This window comes from Aquarana catesbeiana, linkage group LG04 (genome assembly GCF_042186555.1).
Source record: "Aquarana catesbeiana isolate 2022-GZ linkage group LG04, ASM4218655v1, whole genome shotgun sequence".
In the NCBI taxonomy this organism is placed as follows: domain Eukaryota; kingdom Metazoa; phylum Chordata; class Amphibia; order Anura; family Ranidae; genus Aquarana; species Aquarana catesbeiana.
In genome coordinates, this window is record NC_133327.1 from 649,698,701 (window position 1) to 649,717,198 (window position 18,498).

Consider the following 18,498-nt stretch of genomic DNA (forward strand, 5'->3'; position numbering starts at 1 on the left):
TGACATGAACTGGGATAGGAGAAGGGTTTCTTTTGAGATGCTCTTTTGTTGCTTTATCATCTTTTCTCTGCCTCTCATGCAAAAACCTAGAATCATTGCGGGTAATAGGAAATCACTTTGTGTGATTTCTTCAATCAGGGAAGACGGAAGTAGATTTGATAGAGAATAATTGATAAAGAGTCACTCTTGAATAACTTCTTCATCTGCAGAACTTCTTAAGAACAGTCTGTATCTCTATATATGTGCTTGCAGCTTTACCGCTACCTCTTTACCACTACTTCCCTTCTGCATGGTATTTCCAAGTTGAGCTAAAGAAAAGTCACTCTAAATAACTCCTCCCGCTTGACTGATTGGAATCCCGGGGCATTGCTGAACCCAAAGTCACAGGCCATCACCACCTGTCTCACTGACTTGCGTACCAACATCCCTCAGCCTCTGGCAGTACCCTTCCCTTGGGCTTTCACTCACGTGATCAATATTCCATGTGCCACTCATAAACGATCAATCGCCCAGTTTCCTTCCGCTTTGTTGCTACTTCTTTCGCAATGATTCTTTGTTCCCTTTCAGCTTTTCTGGCATTCTCCCTTCCCCGCAGGGGCGGCCAATGACACCAGCGACTACATGCTGTATGGTGTCATCTCTTCCTCTATGGAGGCCGGTTCCCCACCCTTCTCGCAAGGGGGGCTCCGTTGGCTCCCCGGAGGGGGGGACCTCTCCCCTCCGGGAACCAGGCTGGGCTTCTCTCCAAACTTGAACAGGAAACTCCAAAACTCCCTGGCTGACCATGTGACCCGGCTTTTATACGAGAGTCCCGGGGCATTTCCAAACAAATTATTGATTGGCCGGGACTCGCATACAAACCACCTGCCACTCAAATTCCAAATGAACAAAACAGGCCTGCCGTAATAGTACAAGCCTGGCTAAACTTTCCTGAAACTATAATCCAACAAAAAGTCACATACTTAAAAGTAAGTGCCCGCTACATATACACCGCTGCTAAAGTGCCCCTGCTAAAGCGCCCCGCTAGCGGCCGAAAAGCAGCCCTAAAACGACAGTAAATCGAAGCTAAAAATAGCGGCGCTTTACCGCCGATGCCCGGGCGCTGGCAGTGTGAAAGGGCTCTTACAGAAAGTGAAAAAAGTGGATAGATCTGTATCAGGAAGTCAGAGAACATTTTCATAATAAGGAATTCATTTTAACCCCCCATTGTCCCCTTGTCACATCTCTCATCATTTCTTATCTGTAGCCAGCAGGTCCAGATGTCATTACACTTGGCCAATGATCACTGGCATGTAATGTCACCCGAGCTATGCCGTCCAGCTGGGAAATCAAACTGACGTCTCCCAACTTTGAGATAATAATCTTTTTCATTAGTCTGCACACATATCACATTATGTTATGAACAATTTGTCTCAAGTTCCTCCAGAAAGGTACACTGAAAATTTATTTTTTTAAAGAGGAACACTAGCCATTGCATATAAGTCTTCAGTGGAATTACAGGATCACATGCTGTGCTTGGAATTTGTATTGTAAACTCCAGAAATACCTGCACTAAGCTTTACAATAATTTCCTTACAGTTGAGGGTGTTTTTTTTAATTTAAAGTAGAGCTGTGGTTGAGCTATCAACATTCAAATATTTACACAATCTTAAAGCATTTCTCGAAGAAACGTAACGCCCCTCTTTTCTTCCTCCCACTCCCCTTGGACCCATTTGCCATTTTATTTTTAATAAAAGTTTTTAAACTCATTTTTAACTCACCTAAGTCTGCCACTGTGTGTCCATAATTGATGCCTAGTCCAAGAGAAGAGACTTGTATGTGGACGCGGCCTACCCTGCACGTGGTGGTACCTCTCGGGAGTGCATCTGGGGGGATCAATAGTGGAGAAGGATCTGGGTGTTCTGGTGGATCATAGGCTTAATAATGGCATGCAATGCCAAGCAGCATTTTGCAAAGTGAGCAAAATCCTTTTTTGTATTAAGAGAGGTATGAACTGCAGAGAGAGAGATATCATTTTGCCCCCTGTACAAATCATTAGTTAGACCTCATCTGGAATATGCAGTTCATTTTTGGGCACCAGTTCTCAAAAAGCATATCGGGGAACTGGAGAAAGTGCAGAGAAGGGTAACCAAACTGATAAGAGCCATGGAGGAGCTCAGCTATGAGGAAAGATTAGAGGAACTGAATTTTCTCTTGAGAAGAGGTGGTTTAGGGGGGATATGATCAACATGTACAAATAATGTACATAAGTGGTCCATATAGTGAATTTGGTGATGAGTTATTCAGTTTAAGGTCATCACAGAGGATAAGGGGGGCACTCTTTACATCTGGAAGAAAAGAGATTTAATCTCCAAATACAGAAAGGCTTCTTCACAGTAAGAGCCCTTTCACACCGAGCCGCTGGGGGCGTGGGCGGTAAAGCGGCGCTATTTTTAGCGCCGCTTTACCGTCGTTTTAGCAGCGTATTCGGCCACTAGTGGGGCAGTTTTAACCCTCCGCTAGCGGCTGAAAAGGGGTTAAATCCGCCCGCAAAATGCTGCCGGAACGGCGTTTTGCCGGCGGTATCGCAGCACTGCCCCATTGATTTTAATGGGGAGCAGCGGTAGAGGAGCGCTGTGTTCACCGCTCCTTCATCGCTCCAAAGGAGCTGCTGGCAGGACTTTTTGTGACACCCTGCAGGCACACCACTCCATTGTGAAAGCCCTCAGGCTTTCACACTAGAGTGAAAGGAGACGCTTTTTTCAGGCGCTATACAGGCGCTATTTTTAGTGCTGTAGCACCTGAAAAACGCTGCCAGTGTGAAAGGTGCCTAAGAGCTGTGCAAAATGTGGAATAAACTCCCTCAAGTGCTGGTTCTGTCCAGCTCAGTAGATTGCTTTAAAAAGAGACCTGGATTATTACCCAAATGTACAGTCAATATAAAAAGGCTACACACCCCTGTTAAAATGTCAGGTTTCTGTGACGTTAAAAAATGAGACAAAGATAAATCATTTCACAATTTTTCCACCTTTAATGTGACCTATAAACTGTGCAACTCAATTAAAAAACAAGGGAAGTAAAAATAAAAATCTTGAAATAATGTGTTTGCATAAGTGTGCATACCCTCTTATAACTGGGGATGTAGCTGTGTTCAGAATTAAGCAATCACATTCGAAATTATGTTAAATAGGAGTCAGTAAACACCGGACATCATTTAGAGTGCCTCTGATTAACCCCAAATAAGTTCAGCTGTTCTAGTAGGTCTTTCCTGACTTTTTCTTAGTCCATTCCTACACCAAAAGCCTTGTTCCGCAGAGAGCATCCAAAGCATTAGAGGGATCTCACTGTTAAAAGGTGTCAGTCAGGAGAAGGGTACAAAACTATTTCCAAGGCATTAGATATACCATGGAACATAGTGAAGAAAGTCATCATCAAGTGGAGAAAATATGGTACAACAGTAGAAAGCTGAACATGAAGGGAAACTTCATCTTTCAGCATGCCAACGACCCAAAGCATACATCCAAGTCAACAAAGGAATGGCTTCACCAGAAGAAGAATAACGTCTTGGAATGGCCCAGCTAGAGCCCAGACCTGAATCCGATTGAAAATCTGTGGGGTGATCTGAAGAGGGCTGTGCACAGGAGATGCCCTCACAGATCGGAGTGCATTGTTGTATGATGATTGGCCAAAGCATGCACCTGACCTGCATGCTTTGGCCAATCATAGCGCCCTTTGCTAAGAGAGCCATAAATGGCCAAAGGCAGGGTGCCTTTGGCCAATCATGGCTCAGGGGGACTAAGTCCACGCCCCACACTATAAAAGGCTGCTTACACGGTGGCCGTGTGTACTGTTGGCTGTACTCTGCAACCGGTGTAGCCTATATCTACAGTGCATTCCATGGTGTACTGTTTCTAATACACTTCAGGCGGTGTACACAGTATCTAATACAGTGTGTACAGTGTCTACTACACTTCTGGTGGTGTACACAGTATAAAATACAGTGCAGCCGTTGTACAGCTTCTGATACAATGCAGGCGGTGTACACAGTATCTAATACAGTGTGTACAGTTTCTACTACACTTCTGGTGGTGTACACAGTACACAATACAGTGCAGCCATAGTACAGTTGCTAATACAGTGCAGGCGGTGTACACAGTATCTAATACAATGTGTATAGTTTCTACTACACTTCTGGTGGTGTACACAGTACACAATACAGTGCAGCCATATTACAGTTGCTAATACAGTGCAGGCGGTGTACACAGTATCTAATACAGTATGTACAGTTTCTACTACACTTCTGGTGGTGTACACAGTATCTAATACAGTGTGTACAGTGTCTACTACACTTCTGGTCCTGTACACAGTATAAAATACAGTGCTGCCATAGTACAGTTGCTAATACAGTGCAGGTGGTGTACATAGTATCTAATACAGCGTGTGCAGTTTCGACTACACTTCTGGTGGTGTACACAGTACACAATACAGTGCAGCCATAGTATAGTTGCTAATACAGTGCAGGCGGTGTACACAGTATCTAATACTTGTGTACAGTTTCTACTACACTTCTGATGGTATACACAGTACACAATACAGTGCAGCCATATTACAGTTGCTAATACAGTGCAGGCAGTGTACACAGTATCTAATACAGTGTGCGCAGTTTCTACTACACTTCTGGTGGTGTACACAGTATTTAATACAGTGTGTACAGTGTCTACTACACTTCTGGTCCTGTACACAGTATAAAATACAGTGCAGCCGTTGTACAGTTGCTAATACAGTGCAGGCGATATACACAGTATCTAATACAGTGTGTACAGTTTCTACTACACTTCTGGTGGTGTACACAGTACATAATACAGTGCAGCCATAGTACAGTTGCTAATAAAGTGCAGGCGTTATACACAGTATCTAGTACAATGTGTACAGGTTCTACTACATTTCTGGTGGTGTACACAGTACACAATACAGTGCAGCCGTAGTACAGTTGCTAATAGAATGCAGGCGGTGTACACAGTATCTAATACAGTGTGTACAGTTTCTACTACACTTCTGGTGGTGTACACAGTATCTAATACAGTGCAGTCATAGTACAGTTGCTAATACAGTGCAGGCATTGTACACAGTATCTAGTACAGTGTGTACAGTTTCTACTACATTTCTGGTGGTGTACACAGTACACAATACGGTGCAGCCGTAGTACAGTTGCTAATACAGTGCAGGCGGTGTACACAGTATCTAATACAGTGTGTACAGTTTCTACTACACTTCTGGTGGTGTACACAGTAGCTAATACAGTGTGTACAGTGTCTACTACACTTCTGGTCATGTACACAGCATAAAATACAGTGCAGCCATTGTACAGTTGCTATTACAGTGCAGGCGGTGTACACAGTATCTAATACAGTGTGTACAGTTTCTACTACACTTCTGGTTGTGTACACAGTACACAATACAGTGCAGCCGTAGTACAGTTGCTAATACAGTGCAGGCTGTGTACACAGTATCTAATACAGTGTAGTCTGGTGTTGCAAAACAAAATATACATCATGTCCGGAAGGCCACCAAGGAGAGGTAGATGCTCACAGGCCACTAAAAGAGGGCAAGCAGCCTCTGTGTCTACAGTCAACAGTGCTGGTCATGGACATTGTGCATCCTCTGCAGGTGGCCGTGGGGCACACTTGCCCTTTTTTTCTGCTGCTGGCCGTGTTATTGAGCCAGAACATGCAGAAGAGTTGGTGGAGTGGATAACAAAGCCGTCCTCATCCTCCTCATCCTCTGTCACCCAGGCTCAGAGTAGTTTGCCTTCCAAACCAGCTGCCAAAGCGGCCTATTCCACCAGCTCCTTGTCCACAGTCGCTCCTTCCGTAGCCCCACCATCATGCACAGAGGAGTCCCCAGAATTATTCGACCACAGTGTTGGGTACATGCTGCTGGAGGATGCACAGCGATCTGAAGGCTCCGATGTTGGTTCCCAGGTTGAGGAAGGGAGTAACGTGAACAGAGAGAAGGGGTGCTCAAGAAGGACAAGAAACTAGCAGTCATGTTCCCCCAGCTGCAGCATACGGCCAAGTTTGCTCCAGTGACGAGGAAGGAGGGGATGATGAGGTCACTGGCTGTACTTGGGTGCCTGAGAGAAGAGAGGAGGAAGAGGAGTAGGAGGCACAACTCCAATGAGGCAGGATGTCCTCTAGGGGGGCAGCTTAAGGGTAGCCACCCTATTGCATCAAACCGCGGAGCTCTGCAGGTGCAGGGCGCTGCTGACTCCCCACTGTTCTTTGGTGTGTGATTTTTCGACACGCGTGCAGCAGATCGCACTGTTGCTGTTTGCAACCTATGTCTAAAGCGGATCAAGCATGGCCAGAAGCGTGGCCAGAACAGCAGCCACTTGGCACCACATGCGTGACCAGACATATGACGACCTGCCATGCAGTCCGTTGGCAACAGCACTTGAAAGACCCACATCAAAGAAAAAGGCGGACTTCTCCTTGCTCCTCATCTGGGATCTCCAACCCTACTATACCTCCAGTCCTCTCAAAAATCTGCCCTGAGAGGAATGAAGGTATAGAAATAAGTGTCCCAAGTACTTGCAGCCAATTTGCTAGCAGTACACCATCTGATTTTAGCAGGCAAATTTCCCTACCCCAGTTGCTGAACGGTAAAAATAAATTCGGTCCCAGCCATCCACATGTTTAGCGTCTAAATGCTAGCTTGGCCAAATTGCTAGCACTGCAACTGCTGCCTTTTCAGCTGGTAGACTTTGCCCCCTTTTGTAAATTTGTGGAATGTGCTGTACCTCAGTGGCAGGTTCCAAAACATTTCTTTTCACGGAAGGCCATTCCGGCTCTCTACCGGCATGTGGAAGGCAATGTTTTGGCCTCGTTGGACAGGGCGGTCAGCAGTAAGGTGCATATTACCGCTGACTCATGGTCCGGCAGGCATGGGCAGGGACGTTACTCTTCCTTCATGGTGAAACGGGTAACTCTGCTGGCAGCTAGGAAGGATGCAGGATATGGTTCAGTGTTGTTGGAGCTTGTTCCACCACCACGCCTCCAAAATGCTAGTGGTGATTCTGCCACAGCTCTCTCCTCCACCCCACCTTCTTCCTCTATGGCCTCTTCTGCAGATTTGTCCTCTGAACCAGCGGTGCTCCGTAAGTGTTCAAGGGGCTACGCAAGCAGTCAGGCTAAAAGATACCATGCGATGCTTGAGTTGGTATGCCTAGGGGACAGGAGCCACACTGGGGCAAAGATTCTGTCAGCTTTGCAGAGGCAGGCTCAGAGGTGGTTGATGCCATGCCAGCTTCAGCCAGGAATGGTTGTATGAGACAATGGCACCAACCTTCTCTTCGCCCTCCGACAGGAACACTTGTTCCATGTTTGGCATACATCCTGAATTTGATGGTGCAGCGGTTCTTGAGCAGGTACCCAGGCTTACAGGATCTCCTGAGGCAGACCAGAAATGTCTGTGGTCATTTCCACCGGTCATACAATGCCAGTGCTCGGCTGGCTGACATTCCAAGGGAATGCAACCTGCCCACCAACCGCCTCCTTTGTGACATGCACACCAGGTGGAATTCAATGTTGGCAATGCTGCAGCGGTTGCACACACAGCAGAGCACCATCAATGAGCACCAGGACAGGGTCAGGGGAGCTTGGCTTCTTTTCGCCACGCCAGTGGCTACTGATCAAGGGTGCATGCACTGTCCTGTCACCATTTGAGGAGGCCACAAGGATGGTGAGCAGCGACAATGCATGCATCAGTGACACAGTCCCTCTAGTCTTCCTGTTGGAGCACACTCTTCATGGAATCATGCACAGGGCATTTGTGGCAGAACAGCGGTAGGAAGAGGAGGACTTCCTTACCTCTCAACGCCCCCTTTATCCAGATGGCATTCCTGCAGGCCCGCCAAACACACAGGAAGAAAGGAAGAAGAGGAGATGGATTGTGTCAGCATGGATGTAGAGGATAACACTCAGCAGCAATCTTCAAGGGATGGTTTTCAGTCCCCCGAAACCCAAGGAGTTGTACGTGGCTGGAAGGAGGTAGTTACAGATCATGTGATCCTTAGTGACCCAGAGGACTCAGAATCGAATGCTTCTGCAAACTTACGCTGCATGGCCTCCCTGATTCTGCAAAGCTTGCGAAAGGACCCTAGTATTCGTGGTATCAGGGAGAGGGATTATTACTGGCTGGCAACCCTTCTTGATCCATGTTACAAGGGTAAGGTTGCAGAGCTCATCCTGCCTTTGCAGAGGGAGCAGAGGATGAAACATCTTCAGGAGGCCTCGAAGAAAGGATTTTATGCATTTCCAGGCCCTGGGAGGTTACAATTTCCTGGTGCTGGGCAACGTGTTGCTGAGGCTTCGTTCAGTCAGAGGAATAGCGGTGGAGAAGGTGGCCCACTAACCGATGCTTTTAAACAATTTTTCAGTCCTCAGCGCCAAGGTCTGATCGGTTCAAGCAACCATCACCAGCGTCAGCATTACATGGTGCAGGAATATCTAGGGGCAAGAGCAGACTTGGAGACCTTTCTAACAGAGCATCCACTGGGTTACTGGGTCTTGAGGATGGACCACTGGCCAGAACAAGCTCAATATGCAATTGAGCTACTGGCCTGTCCTGCATCCAGTGTGCTTTCTGAACGCACATTCAGACCTGCTGGAGGGTTTGCAATGAATCAAAGAGCGTGCCTGTCCACAGTCTCCGTTGATAGGCTCACATTCAAAAAAATGAATCAGTCTTGGATCAGCAGGTATCAAGCACCTGATGCTGATGTAACTGACTGAATTTGCTATGGATGTGGGACCTCTTGAACCCCTTTATCCTAGTCCTCCTCAATCTTGTTGATGCTAGCTTCCAACAATATTTTTGGTTTAGGGCACCACCACCACCTCCCAAGGCCCAATTTTTAATAAGGGCATGTAATTACAATTTGTGATCTAATATTTCACAGCAGGGCCCGTTCTTGTGCCCAACAACAATATCTGTGAGGGGTTACAGTGTTGTGGCACCACCACCCAAGGCCCAATTTTTCTGCCCCTGTTCAATAGGGGCATGTAATTACAATTCTTGATATACCATTTCACAGCAGGGCCTGTTCCTGCGCCCAACAAGAGTATCTGTGAGGGGTTACAGTGTTGTGGCACCACCACCCAAGGCCCAATTTTTCTGCCCCTGTTCAACAGGGGCATGTAATTACAATTCTTGATATACCATTTCACAGCAGGGCCTGTTCCTGCGCCCAACAAGAGTAACTGTGAGGGCTTACAGTGTTGTGGCATCACCACCAAAGGCCCAATTTTTATGCCCCTGTTTAACAGGGGCATGTAATTACAATTCTTGATTAGGGATGAGCTTCGAGTTCGAGTCGAACTCATGTTCGACTCGAACATTGGCTGTTCGCAAGTTCGCCGAACAGCGAACAATTTGGGGTGTTCGCGGCAAATTCGAATGCCGCGGAACACCCTTTAAAAGTCTATGGGAGAAATCAAAAGTGCTAATTTTAAAGGCTAATATGCAAGTTATTGTCATAAAAAGTGTTTGGGGACCCAGGTCCTGCCCCAGGGGACATGGATCAATGCAAAAAAAAGTTTTAAAAACGGCCGTTTTTTCAGGAGCAGTGATTTTAATAATGCTTAAAGTCAAACAATAAAAGTGTAATATCCCTTTAAATTTCGTACCTGGGGGGTGTCTATAGTATGCCTGTAAAGGGGCGCATGTTTCCTGTGTTTAGAACAGTCTGATAGCAAAATGACATTTTGAAGGAAAAAGCTCATTTAAAACTACCCGCGGCTATTGCATTGCCGACAATACACATAGAAGTTCATTGATAAAAACGGCATGGGAATTCCCCAAAGGGGAACCCCGAACCAAAATTAAAAAAAAAAAAATGACGTGGGAGTCCCCCTAAATTCCATACCAGGCCCTTCAGGTCTGATATGGATATTAAGGGGAACCCCCGGCCAAAATTTTAAAAAAAAAATGACGTGGGGTTCCCCCTAAATTCCATACCAGACCCTTCAGGTCTGGTATGGATTTTAAGGGGAACCCCGCGCCAAAAAAAAAAAAAAAACGGCGTGGGGTCCCCCCAAAAATCCATACCAGACCCTTATCCGAGCACGCAACCTGGCAGGCCGCAGGAAAAGAGGGGGGGGATGAGAGTGCGCCCCCCCCCTCCTGAACCGTACCAGGCCACATGCCCTCAACATTGGGAGGGTGCTTTGGGGTAGCCCCCCAAAACACCTTGTCCCCATGTTGATGAGGACAAGGGCCTCATCCCCACAACCCTGGCCGGTGGTTGTGGGGGTCTGCGGGCGGGGGGCTTATCGGAATCTGGAAGCCCCCTTTAACAAGGGGACCCCCAGATCCCGCCCCCCCCTGTGATAAATGGTAAGGGGGTACTTACCCCTACCATTTCACTAAAAAACTGTCAAAAATGTTAAAAATGACAAGAGACAGTTTTTGACAATTCCTTTATTTAAATACTTCTTCTTTCTTCTATCTTCCTTCATCTTCTGGTTCTTCTGGTTCTTCTGGCTCTTCTGGTTCTTCCTCCGGCGTTCTCGTCCAGCATCTCCTCCGTGGCGTCTTCTATCTTCTTCTCCTCGGGCCACTCCGCTACCCATGGCATGGGGGGAGGCTCCCGCTCTTCTCTTCTTCTTCATCTTCTTCTCTTCTTCTCTTCTTCTTTTCTTCTCTTCTTCATTTTCTTCTCCGGGCCGCTCCGCACCCATGTTGGCATGGAGGGAGGCTCCCGCTGTGTGACGGCGCTCCTCGTCTGACAGTTCTTAAATAACGGGGGCGGGGCCACCCGGTGACCCCGCCCCCCTCTGACGCACGGTGACTTGACGGGACTTCCCTGTGACGTCACGGGGAATGCCACAGGGAAGTCCCGTCAGAGGGGGGCGGGGTCACCGGGTGGCCCTGCCCCCCGTTATTTAAGAACTGTCAGACGAGGAGCGCCGTCACACAGCGGGAGCCTCCCTCCATGCCAGCATGGGTGCGGAGCGGCCCGGAGAAGAAAATGAAGAAGAGAAGAAGAGAAGAAAAGAAGAGAAGAAGATGAAGAGAAGAGCGGGAGCCTCCCCCCATGCCATGGGTGCGGAGCGGCCCGAGGAGAAGAAGATAGAAGACGCCGCGGAGGAGATGCTGGACGAGAACGCTGGAGGAAGAACCAGAAGAGCCAGAAGAACCAGAAGAACCAGAAGATGAAGGAAGATAGAAGAAAGAAGAAGTATTTAAATAAAGGAATTGTCAAAAACTGTCTCTTGTCATTTTTAACATTTTTGACAGTTTTTTAGTGAAATGGTAGGGGTACTTTTGTACCCCCTTACCATTTCACACAGGGGGGGGGCCGGGATCTGGGGGTCCCCTTGTTAAAGGGGGCTTCCAGATTCCAATAAGCCCCCCACCCGCAGACCCCCACAACCACCGGCCAGGGTTGTGGGGATGAGGCCTGGTACGGTTCAGGGGGGGGGGGCGCACTCTCGTCCCCCCCTCTTTTCCTGCGGCCTGCCAGGTTGCGTGCTCGGATAAGGGTCTGGTATGGATTTTTGGGGGGACCCCACGCCGTTTTTTTTTTGGCGCGGGGTTCCCCTTAAAATCCATACCAGACCTGAAGGGTCTGGTATGGAATTTAGGGGGAACCCCACGTCATTTTTTTTTTAAATTTTGGCCGGGGTTCCCCTTAATATCCATACAAGACCTGAAGGGCCTGGTATGGAATTTAGGGGGACTCCCACGTCATTTTTTTTTTTTTTATTTTGGTTCGGGGTTCCCCTTTGGGGAATTCCCATGCCGTTTTTATCAATGAACTTCTATGTGTATTGTCGGCAATGCAATAGCCGCAGGTAGTTTTAAATGAGTTTTTTCCTTCAAAATGTCATTTTGCTGTCGGACTGTTCTAAACACAGGAAACATGCGCCCCTTTACAGGCATACTATAGGCACCCCCCAGGTACGAAATTTAAAGGGATATTACACTTTTATTGTTTGACTTTAAGCATTATTAAAATCACTACTCCTGAAAAAACGGACGTTTTTAAAACTTTTTTTTGCATTGATCCATGTCCCCTGGGGCAGGACCCAGGTCCCCAAACACTTTTTATGACAATAACTTGCATATTAGCCTTTAAAATTAGCACTTTTGATTATTCATGTTCGTGTCCCATAGACTTTAACGGTGTTCGCGTGTTCGAACGAACTTTTTTCCTGTTCGCATGTTCTGGTGCGAACCGAACAGGGGGGTGTTCGGCTCATCCCTATTCTTGATATAATATTTCACAGCAGGGCCCGTTCCTGCGCCCACCAACAGTAACTGTGAGGGCTTACAGTGTTCTGGTACCACCAACACCTAAGGCCCAATTTTCTGCAGAGCATATAGGGCAGGCCATATAGTATATATACTTGCTGTTCAGAGTATATAGTGCCTGGGGGCCCCCATAACATTTTTTTAAAATTCGGGTGCGGGGTTCCCCTTAAAGTGGAGGGCCACCCTAAAAAAAAATTGCACCAAAAATCTTTAAAAAATTTAAAAAAAACATGTGAAAAAAAAATGTACTTACCTGAAACCCTTGTTGCTAGGCAGTCTTCCTAATCTGCCTCTTCCTATTCTGCGGCATGTCCTGCTCCTCGGTGAGCGGCCCCGTTGCCTTCTGGGAACTGTGGGTGTTCCCAGAAAACCACGGGGCCATTCACAGAGCGCCGCACCGCTCGCTCGTTCGTGCGCAGTAGGAAACTGGCAGTGAAGCCTCAAGGCTCCACTGCCTGTTTCCCTTAGTTAGGATGGCGGTGCCGGGACCCGAGAGCCGAGGGACAGGTCGGCCTCGGGCGGCCGACATCGCGGGCACCCAGGACAGGTAAGTGTACTTATTTAAAGTCAGCAGCTACAGTGTTTGTAGCTGCTAACTTTAAAAAAAAAATTTCGCTGGCCGGAATCCTGCTTTAATATCCATGCCAGACCCAAAGGGCCTGGTAATGGACTTGGGGGGGGGACCCATGCCATTTTTTTCAACGATTTTCATCTATATTGCCGGGACCCGACAATACATTACAGCCGCAAGTAGTTTTAAATGACATTTTTTCCTTTAGAAATGTCATTTTGCTGTGGTATTGTTATAAACACAGGAAAAATGCGCTACTTTACAGGCATACTAAGGACAGGCAGGATATTTAACTGAATATTTAATTTTTATTGTTTCACTTTAAGCATTATTAAAATCACTGCTCCCGAAAAAACTTTTTTTTTGCATCGATACATATCCCCTAGGGCAGGACCCGGGTCCCCAAACACTTTTTATGGCAATAACTCGCATAAGCCTTTATAATTAACACTTTTGATTTTTTCACGTTCGTGTCCCATAGACTTTAACGGTGTTTGCATGTTCAGACACATTTTTTGCCTGTTCGCATGTTCTGCTGAAAACCGAACTGGGGGGTGTTCGGCTCATCCCTAATCCCTAGTAGCATTGTCATACTATTAGCAGAAAAACTGTGAAAGATAGTAGAAAGGTGAATCATTGATTTTTGTGGGGAAGGTTTAAACACTCAATGAATTAAAAAAAATATATATATATATATATTGTGTAATTCTACTTTTAGGCCTGACTTTGATAAAGTATACACAAAATTATTACATAGTTCCTGTATACTGTTACCCTGTCTAGCCTAGGGTGCATTTGTAGAGGCGTCCCCCCCAAACCTTATTGTACTCACTTTACCAGCTCTCTATCGCAGCTATCAACAATACCCAGTATAAGGCTGGATTCACACCTATGCATTTTTAGCGCTTTTTGCATTTTGCAGATTTGCACTACAGAACGTGTTCCATAGGAAACCATGTTAAATGGGCAGTAGTGCAAATCAGCAAAATGCAAAAAGCACTAAAAATGCATAGGTGTGAATCCAGCCTTAGACAGCACGTGACCTCCTCCTATGTGACAGTGCTAAGGTCTAGCAGCCAGTCACTAGGCTCAAGCACTGTCACATGACCAGGAGAGTGGCATCATTGCGTTTTGCCCTGCGCATCTGACACCAGCCGACACCATAGAGTTCAGTGCCAACTGCAGTGAAGGCGCTCGTAAGGGGAGTATAACTGAATGGGATGAGACGGGGTAGATCTTTACAAAGATGCTCAGAATGGTTAATGTGACAGTGCCTCTTTTTAAGAAGGCATCCACAATAAATCACAATACGCAATCACTAAAAACATACCATATTTATAGTTTAACCACTTAAGGACCGAGCCTCTTTTTGAGACTTGTTGTTTACAAGTTAAAATCAGGCTTTTTTTGCTAGAAAATTACTTAGAACCCCCAAACATTATATATATTTTTTTTAGACACCCTAGAGAATAAAATGGTGCTCATTGCAATACTTTATGTCATACCGTATTTGTGCAGCGGTCTTACAAGCGCAATTTTTGGGGAATTTTTTTGAAAAAATACACTTTTTTGAGTTAAAAATAAGACAACAGTAAAATTAGCCCAATTGTGAAAGATAATGTTACGCTGAGTAAATGGATACCCAAAATTGCGCCCGCTCGGGAATGGCGACAAACTTTGGCACTTAAAAATCTCCTTTGGCGACATTTAACAATGCCTACAGGTTACCAGTTTTGAGTTACAGAAAAGGTCTAGTCCTAGAATTATTGCACTTGCTCTAATGATTGCGGTGATATCTCACATGTGTGGTTTGAAAACCGTTTTCATACGTATGTGTCACTTACGTATGTGTTCGCTTCTGCGCACAAGCTCGGCAGGTCGGGGCGCTTCAAAAAAAAAAAAATTTTTAAATTTATTTTACCTTTTATTTTTTATTTTTACACTGTCCTTTTTTAAAAAAAAAATGGGTCACTTTTATTCCTATTACAAGGAATGTAATCAACCCTTGTAATAGAAAAAAAGCATGACAGGACCTCTGAAATGTGAGATCTGTTGTCAAAAAGACCTCAGATCTCATATTTACATTAAAATGCAATAAAATAATAATAATAATTAAATGTAATTTAAAAAAATAAACAAAAAAATTCCCCTTTAAAAGTATTGGGTGGAAGTGCTATGGAGTCGAGCGGGCGCCATCTTTCTCTTACTTGGCATCCAGGTAGTGAGGGGAGGGGCCACGATCCTCTCCGCCGCAACCGGCAGGACCGGTAAGTGGTGGAGACGGCCTGAGAGCGGCGGAACAGGGAGGGGCGCCAATCCGCCGCAGAGACCACTTTTATCTTAAAGAGACCCGCACGCCGTTCCTGAAAATACCGGGGTTATGGCAGCTAACTGCTGCCATAACCCCAGTATTTAATAGCAAAGTACCGACAGGTACGTTAATTTGTGTGAAGTGGTTAAAGCAGCTATTCTCAACCAAGGTTCCATGAAACCTTAGGGTTCCTCCAGAGGTTGTTAGTGGTTCTTTTCGTTGTGACTTATACCCTCACATTTGATGGTGCCTGATTCCACTTGACAAAACCAATATCATGATTCCAATTAACTCTATAGCTGCCTGTAAGGGTGGCATTCACCACTGTAACTGGGACATTCTTCCCACTGGCCACTAATGTAAGGGGCATTTTTCCTACTGAAGCCTAATAAATTGGTTTTGAACAGGGTTCTCTGAGACCTGAAAATAATTTCAAGGGTTCCTCTGGGGTGAAAAGGCTGAGAAAGTCTGGATTCAAGTATAACTTTAGCTTTTTTTGGTTTTAGAGGAATTATTGCTGTCTGTGTCCCTGTTATGGAGATTCACCCTACTTGTTAAGCTTACCATTATCATCAAAGGTGAAAGAAAATCCTGAATTTTGGTTTGTCACCAGAACAGAAGTAGAGGAAAAATCTTCCAATGTGGACATTAGTTCTGGTAACAACCAGAGATTCCCTCATTTTAAAGGGATTTCCTCTTCCAATTTTAGCTATGGGACAGGAAGTGAATGGAAATCTCCCCAATGAGACGCAGAGGGGGAAAAACCTGACAATGGTTTCTGACAACCTGACAACCTCCCTTCTTCTATCCAAAATGAAAAAGAAAAAATTTTGCATTTAGTTCTACTTTAAGCTAGAAAATAAATGGGGACAAATAGATAACTTTACAGTGTAAGACCTAAAATTCACATAGCGAGTATGTAGCCTGTGCCCGCTCTTCCACATCTGACGATAGTGATGAATAGAAAGTCTTCTGTCCTTTTGATCAGATGGTACTGAGGCACATAGCTCAGGATGGTTCCCAGAACAATGGAGGATTTCATTCTGCACGATAAGATGATTTTCTTTCAGCAAGTCACAGATGATGGTGGCTCTAACTTACAATCAGTATTTCAATGTCTTCAATTTGCCAACTTCATTTCCTCATTCTACATTGTAATCTGAGCGTCTGTACACATGAACCTTTTTGTCCTCCGATGTTGTCTTCTGTGTAAGGAAGGGATTGATTTCAAAGATGCACCTATTTCCACCCAAGATAGGGACATAAAATAATGGGGCCACATCCAACGAAAAACGACGTTTGACTTACTTCAATTAACAATTACCAATTTTAAACAATGTTTTTTTTCTTTCTGCGTTTTGCTTGATATTGAAAAGGAAAAAATAAAAATTTGATTTTACAATCCAATCTGATATTATGTTATACATTATGTTGCATTCTATGATATTATACAGTATATTCTATTATGCCATATGAAATTATATTATATAGTATACCTTAGTTGTGGAGCAAAATATGAATACAATGTTTCCAAAAATAATGAAAGAAATATTTATAAACCTATTTAAATTGTTTTGTAAATGTTACTTTTACATTAAGCATAAATTATGTTCAATTTGTTCTCCTTTTACCATCCAAGCAGAAACATCTGCCAAGTTTAAGAACCGATTACCCAGCTCATCGATCAAACTCTGATCAACCCTCGGACATTAATTGCAATTATTCTCCCTCCTCTTTTCTACCTTATTTCTTTGTGGCTGTATATTGTCGTTATCTCTTTTAAATATCTTTTTTTCTGTAAATATTTTATTTGCATCAATTTTGACCTTTTCATTATTAAACCCTTGTTTTGAAAAGTGTTAACATTGTCTCTAAAGCTCTTAATGCAAGCTATAAACAAACCTGCATCTTGATTTGCGCTACTGTTGTAGAGTAAGGCCTCTGAGCAGACCTGTCTGTGGTGGCAGTGTGTGTTGCAGACACTTATTCTAAAATCATAATTGGTATTGCTAAATTGATGGAAGTCCTGACCCTCCCTAATCAAAGGTCGGTGGTGGTAGTGAAAGGGTTAATTGCGCAATTAGCCAAGTGACAATCGCTCTCAGGCTGCTGGCACCTAGATTGTGGTCCCACAAGCTGAAAAATCTTTGTGCTGGGTGCAGCTGAGAGTGGCACTGTTACCTGTGACAGCGTGGTATAAGGTTGGCGAGAGAGAGGACACAAGTGTCAGAAGGAGTGGTAGAGAGCGCATGTTACAGAGTGGAAGAAGAGCTTAATAGAGAGGGTCACCTGTAGTCTGTTAGGTGCTTTCCAGTGCAGTTTGCTATGTATGTTTGCTTTGTGCAATTGCTGAAATGCAGAGGTTGAAGTGCATATCACTTGTAGAAAGAATCACTTAGAGAAAGAAGCCTTAAGCATAGAAGCCCCTGCAATGTGCTCCCCCAACAATGTGCTGACCACTTAAGGGTGCTCAAATTTATACTGTTATAAGGGTGGGGTGGAAGTTTGTTAATTCATCTACCTGCCTGGCTGCCCTACTGCCTTCTCTGCCTGGCTACCCTACTTTCTCTCTTCTGAAATCCCCACAATTATTCTCGGTGACTTCAACATTCCTGTTAACATTAACACTACTATTACTTCTAAACTTCTCAGTCTAACCTCATCTTATGACCTGAAGCAATGGATACAGGCTCCTACTCACGCCAACGGCAACACCCTTGACCTTGTCTTCTCCTATCTGTGTACTGTGTGCAACCTTTCCAACAATCCTCTCCCTCTCTCTGATCACCACCTTATTAGTTTTGCTCTCCCCCTCTCTTCCACCTCCTCTCCCTCCAACCGCCTAACAGTTACACGTAATAACCTTCGCAATCTCAACCCTTCTCTTCTCTACTCTGCTACTGATCACCTCTATGACAAAATCTCACCCCTGTCCTGCCCCAACCTAGCCACTTTCATCTACAACAGCTCACTGTCTTCCTCCCTAGACAAGCTTGCCCCCCTCACTACACGCAGAATTAGGCCCCGACTGCTACAACCCTGGCAAACAGACGACACTAGAAGTCTCTGAAAACGTAGCTGCGCTCTTGAGCGTCTGTGGCATAAGATTAAATTCCAGGAAGACTTCACTCAATATAAATTTGCCCTCCTAAAATACTATTCCTGACTCCGCACTGCCAAACAGACCTACTTTATCACACTTGTTAACACCTTCTCATCCAGTCCACGTCTTCTCTACCAACAACACTTTACTCTGTCCTCCACTGCCTCCACCCTCTAACTCACTCACTGCCCAGGAGATCACCAATCACTTCAAAAATAA

General features: G+C 45.2%; 1 long non-coding RNA gene across 2 annotated transcripts in view; it reads left to right on the forward strand.

The window, feature by feature from the left end:
* Window positions 1-17,039, forward strand: part of LOC141140912 (uncharacterized) — an 80,676-nt gene extending 63,637 nt beyond the window's left edge. The window contains exon 4 of one of the 2 annotated variants that reach the window (XR_012244014.1): window positions 16,816-17,039. This is a non-coding gene — a long non-coding RNA (uncharacterized lncRNA). The remainder of the gene's footprint in view (window positions 1-16,815) is intronic. The other variant, XR_012244015.1, reaches the window with a different exon arrangement.
* Window positions 17,040-18,498: the final 1,459 nt, after the last annotated feature.